Here is a 6,000-nt window from a genome sequence, read left to right on the forward strand (position 1 = left end):
GCGCTAAACGTTTACGCTTTGCTGTGAACCGCGTTGCCAGGACATGTTAATTTGCGCTGTAAGTTAATGCATACGGTGAATGGCATTTCATCACTATTAATGTCATGTGCAGAAGAATCAACAACTAATTTCAATCTGCGCACCGATTAAAAAAAAAATGTTAAAAAATATTAAACTTTGCCAAATTATCTAAAAAATAGTGAAATCCTGTATTTTTAAGCATGCTCTTTCTGAAGAAAATACTTTTGAAATTTCGAAAACAACCCAATTGCTATATGATCACAACGATGACCCTTTTTATTTTTATTTTTTAAATCAGAAACTCTTCGAAACTCAAGTTCTGATATTTTTTCACTTTTCAAAACCAAACTTAGTCAAGACCCATATTTCTGCCGTAACAAAGACACAAACTGTAGTGATTTATTAATTTGTTAGTACTTTTTGCGTTCGTGGGAAGGGGCTCGCGTTACCGCTAAAGCCCATACACATGATGAATCATTTTAAGAGATGCACTAAAAGTATTAAATATCTTGTCTATACATGCTTTCTGTTTTCTTTCAGCTCAACAATCCAATCAAGCATGAAGTTTCCAAAAATTCACCAGCTGGTACTTAGTGATTTATGCTTGAAAATATTCTTGATATATATTTTTAAAAGGTATTCATTCTTTTTCAGAACTGACATCTGTGAAAATTTTCAAAATGTGACAATTGGAAGCGCTGTCTTATCGGAAAGAACTAATAGGTAAAAAGAAAAATGAATTCATTTAGTTATACTTTTTTTTTCTGGTGCAATGAAGGTGCAAAAAAAAAAAAAAAAATCGACGCACCTAGAAGAAGTTGTTAGAATGAAGCGAAATTTTTCATACATAAGAACAGCTTTGACGCAAGAACGTGATTAGAAAATGAAAGCAAAATGATCTATTGTTGAAAAAATCGCAAATGAGTAGAGGTTTTAGTACCCAGTTGAGTCACCTCTATCGCGAATGTACAAGGCAATGCGGGCGGGAACTGAAGCATAACCGTTTCGTATGTTGTCGCATGTCATCTCTTATCTCTTCCACAGTCACTGTCAAGGACGGATCCAGAAAGTTTTCAAGGAGGGGGCGATTCATTTTTTAACTGACTTGACTTCTTATAACCTGTAAATTTCACGGCGGTCTCGTCCAGGAGATGGGGGGGGGGGGTGCTGCCCCCCTCAACTGAAACCAACTAAAGTATACAGATTTATTCAAGGAAGTATCCGAAATTATTCCTTTCCTTTTCCGTTAAAACAGGTATTCTGAAATTGCGTTTTAGAACTTCAGTTTCATAAGAGTTCCAGGTGAATGTTTCGAAACCTCCCTAACATCATTGAAGGTCGTTTAAAATTGCGTTTTTTTAAACTAAAAACCTCATTCCTTTTCGTAACGTCTACACTTGCATTTTAGGATTTCAATTTGGAAAAACTGCCAGTGCAGAGTTACTCAATGGAGGGGCGATCGCCCCTCCCTTGTATCCGTCCTTGGTTACTGAAAATGCAACCACCAACTCAATCAAACTCGGAGGCTGTTCAACTTGCCGTTCTAAGCGATCCCTGATATTCTCGATCTGTAACAAATCAGGGGATCGAGCAGGCTACACTGTTAAAAATTTACTTGAAATTTTACAGTGAAAAGTACTGTTTACCGTGAAATCTTATTTCGCTGTAAATTTTTACGGTAAAAAAAGCAAGAACGTTACGCAACCACCACCCTGAATGGGCTCGTGGTGAGAACGGGAGAGGCAAATCAACTGCTGAATTACTTGATATACTAACTGGTGCTGCGATTGTTTGCTTTTCCCTGTATTATTTACTGTAAATTTTTTTCTGCACTCTAAACTATCTATTTTGCACCAAATTTACCGTAAAAATTTTATGAATTTTTAACAGTGTAGAGAAAGTAAAAACGTGGAAGAAGAGGTCCTCTGACGCCTTTACTGTACGTAACCGAGCATTGTTCCGTTGAAAAATGGCTCCTGGGTGCAGGGCCGTAACCAGAAAATAATTTCCAAACACTTTCATGCGGAGCTTTACGCTATTTGTGCTGATGTTCAAGTCGTCGAATTATCTATTACGAATAAGTTTTATGCAATTATGTACTATATATATAAAAGACATTTAAATTTTGGAACAATATTATTTTTGGAAATTTTTAAATGTAAACGAACCTTTAAATGTCAAACCGAACTTTTCGGGGCGGAGGGAGGTTGTTGAACCCTAAGAACCCCCACCTCCTTGTATACGACCGTGCCTGGGAGCCCTGCTCTGAGTGTCAACACATATGGTTGAAGTATGGCACTAACTCACTGTCAAGCTATCTTGGCGTCTCCGTCTTCCCCAATATCGCCTCGTCCATTGTGCCAGAAGTGACCCAACAGGACTCTAAAACCTTCACTCATTCCAAGGGGGGATCCAGAAAAGTTTCAAGGAGGGGGGGGGGGGAACTACCAAGGGAAAGTCGTTCAATCCATTCTTTCCCTTAACGTATCTGATTGCACATGCTTGGGATGGGGAGGATGGGGCTGCTGCAGCAATTTTATCTAAAAAAACCAAAATATAAAGATTTAGCCAAGGAGGTCCCCAAACTTGTTCTTCCCTTTTCCGTTGAAAGAGAAATTCTAAAATTGCGTTTTAGAACCAATTTCGTAATATTTCCAGAGGAATGTTTCGAAACTCTCTTCTCGTATTATTTTTGAAACTTCAGTTGCAAAAAATTACCGGGGGAAAGTCGCTCAACCCATTCTTTCCCTTAACACAGCACACGACTTGAGATGTATACATTCAACACAACCTGTGGTGTCTACATTCGTGCCTTCAAAACTTAAATTTTGCGAAAAGGCCTCCAAACGCATCCTCTTAACATCGCTAAAGATCGTCTAAAATTGCCTTTTTGAAACTTCAACTCCAAAAAAATTTCCGGAGAGAGATTTAAAATTTTTAATTCATTGCATCGCGCCAAACGAAGAGAAACACACTTGACTAATAACCGGGTAGCTAATCAACTAATAATGATATTTGCAAACCACAAACTGCTTTAATCAGCTGGCCTGTACGAACGTAGCCACACTTAGCAAATTCAACTGGGTGCACGTCTTCCAAACTGTCTACATGTTTTTTGAACAGACCACGTATGTATTGATCAGCTAGTTCAATTTGTTTTTCTGATATGTGTATTTGTAAACTTTTTGACATATGTTGTTCTTTATTAAACTGCATATATTCCATTATTTCATTCACTTTCTTCATTTCGCCTTTCTAGTATTTGCGCAAGTTTTTTTTTTTGTCCACCGTATTTAAATTTATGATAATTACATAATGTAACAAATGCTATCTCCTCTTTTTAGTAACTTAGTTTGGCACCAGATGGCACTAATTAACAAAAATTACTTAGAAGAACGTGCAGACCGGTTATGGCATCCAGAGGCTGCAGTTTCGTCCTTCTTATGGACTCAATGGTCTGGAACAGTCAATTACCGAGCTAAGTACATATGTCATAACCGGGCTGTCGGTAAATTGTATGTTGTTCTGCCTTAGCCCCGACAGGCGTAAGGGGTTGTAACTTACTGCTTATTAACTAAGTAGTATTTAAAATGCTTTTCTACTTAGTTACAGTGATAGCGGCGCACCTGGTGCTAAATTAAGTAACTAAAAGTGATTTACCGCAGGATGTGACAATGCTGATGCAGAAGAAATTCTTAACGATAACTTCTTTTTTCAGAACGCATTTCGCGGAAGCGGCCAATGCCTGCTTATGTGAAATCAAATTCCGGGAAAGATGGACCAACTTGGTCATTCGTTTAGAGATGATGCTCATTCTGGGTACCCTGCTGGCCTCTTATATGCAGTTTGCTCTTCCAAAATTCTCTGACATACTCAGTTCATCACAGTATGTCTCACATTGTCTCTTCGAAGGGTGCTTGACTTTGTTATTCATCGCATATCAGTTACTCCCAACTTGTGACTTTAGTCCCCTTGGTGATCAATTGGAAATGGCCTTCATCATGACGGTAAATATTCTGAGTTTCTGCTCTGGGAGCTTCCTAGTACACAATATTATTAAGGTTTTAGAAGGAAAAGGCCAGCGAGAGCTTCATTTTGTATTTTAATTTTTAATCCTGCATTTTTGATGATTTCAGTTACTATTTTATTTTGTAACATAATAGTGTTCTGAAAGATAAAAATAATGGCAGAAAAAGGAGATAAACTTTTTGAATGATAGAAAGAATAGTGTAAATGCTAGATGGTGAACATTTGAACATTTATTATGGTGAGCATTTGAGCAATGAATATTTGAACATATATTATAAAAGGTATGAGAGAAGAAGAAGGAAAAAAAAAAAAAAAAAAAAAAAACGAAAACACTGAGTAATTGTTAATGTATTGAAACACAGACACGGATTTTTGATATTGACAGTTCAGGTATGTTATCAGAATTGCTTGTACTTATAATTTATGATGGGTACCGAGCTTTTGAATAGGTTTTCAGTAGTTATAACACCTTCTAAATAATGTTTAGTTCGAGGTAATACTACTAAAAAAACTGTGTTTACGAAGTCTGAATAAAATTTGCAATGAACCTCGCATTTGTGTGTCTTTTGTTTTAGTTTTGTTTTTCCCTCATTACACAGTTTGGTACTGAGAACACATTTAGTGAAGTCTTTTGTCAACCGAAGGCTTTAGTTGCTACATTTAGGGGGGGGGGGAGGGAAAGGGTTTTCAGCGTCAAAACATTCATTTTTTTTTTAAAGAATGTTTTTTTTTTTTTTTTTTTAGAAAATGGTTTGATGAAATTATTAAAATCTTTTGTGCATTGTTATGTATGGTTTTAAGAATAATCTAAAAAATTTTAATCAAAAATATCCACAGACAAGCCGGTGACAGGCTTTTCCCAGAGCACCTTTGGAGAAAGATGATTTGCGGTGTTCAATGTATCTCAGCTGACATTTACCTAAAATCAAATTCTATTTGAATTTTGTCAAAGTATTAATTAATCCTCCCCCCTACGTTGTACTACTTTTTTTGGTTGATTTAAAAATTTTGTTGGCATTTGAAGTTAAAAATGTTAGTTTTCACGAAAAAATCTATTTTGTTAAGTAAAAAACGCATTAGAGAGAAAAAAAAAAGAAAACCTGAAACTCAAAGTAGGGGGGAGGTTTTTTATATGCTTAATGTGTCTACAAAATTTGAAATGGATCGATCAATTGGTTTTAAAATGACAATGAACATCGACTTTGAAAAAATGGTTTTGAGAAAAATGCGTTTAAAGTTTTAGGAGCTAAAAGGCATCAATTCCAGCTCCATAGAAGACATTCCATGTAGCAATTTCAATTTCTTGAGCCTTTTCTTTTTTCATTATTTATTTATATTATATTTAACTAACCCCAAGCAAGCAGCACTGACATTCTGAGCTTCCGCAGCTCTCAGAATAGCTGCATTCTTCGGCAGCTGTTGGAGCTACAGTTTGAAGGAGGAGTCTGAATACTTGAGAATTTTGCTCGAAACGACTTGAAATTTAGGAAATATATTTTCAAAATGTTTAACTACAAGACGAAACAAAAAAGGAAAAAATATTTTTTGAAACTGCAAAACCCTACCCCCCCCCTTTCAGAAACTTTCAAAAATTTCTAAGTAATCATAATGTAAAGTGTTTATTTTTTTGTGCTGTGGTTACACAGCAAAAAAAAAAAAAAAAAAAAAAAAAAAAAAAAAAAAAAAAAAAAAAAAAAAAAAATCAGAGAGTTGTCAAGGAACTTTAAAGCTTTGAAAAAAAATTTTTTCACATCCATGTTTACAATGCCAACGTGACTCTTTTATTGTGAAAAAAGAACAAATAAAATTTTGCTTCGGAATTTCTCATTTTAACTGTGATTTCGTGCGTTGTCGAAGGCTGTTCATTTATTCCTTTCTTCAAAACCAAGTTAATATTCATCTCTACGTTGAAAAAGCTGTAACGGTATTACATATTTTTTTAAATCCATT

General features: G+C 35.5%; 1 protein-coding gene across 1 annotated transcript in view; it reads left to right on the top strand.

The window, feature by feature from the left end:
• LOC129234538 (uncharacterized) overlaps positions 1–4,260 on the top strand; it is a 40,273-nt gene extending 36,013 nt beyond the window's left edge. Inside the window, exons 11-12 of the transcript XR_008581550.1 lie at positions 676–744; positions 3,740–4,260. The gene's annotated coding sequence lies outside the window, so the exon portion shown is untranslated. The remainder of the gene's footprint in view (positions 1–675; positions 745–3,739) is intronic.
• Positions 4,261–6,000: the final 1,740 nt, after the last annotated feature.

The sequence above is a fragment of the Uloborus diversus genome, chromosome 1 (assembly GCF_026930045.1).
Source record: "Uloborus diversus isolate 005 chromosome 1, Udiv.v.3.1, whole genome shotgun sequence".
NCBI lineage: Eukaryota > Metazoa > Arthropoda > Arachnida > Araneae > Uloboridae > Uloborus > Uloborus diversus.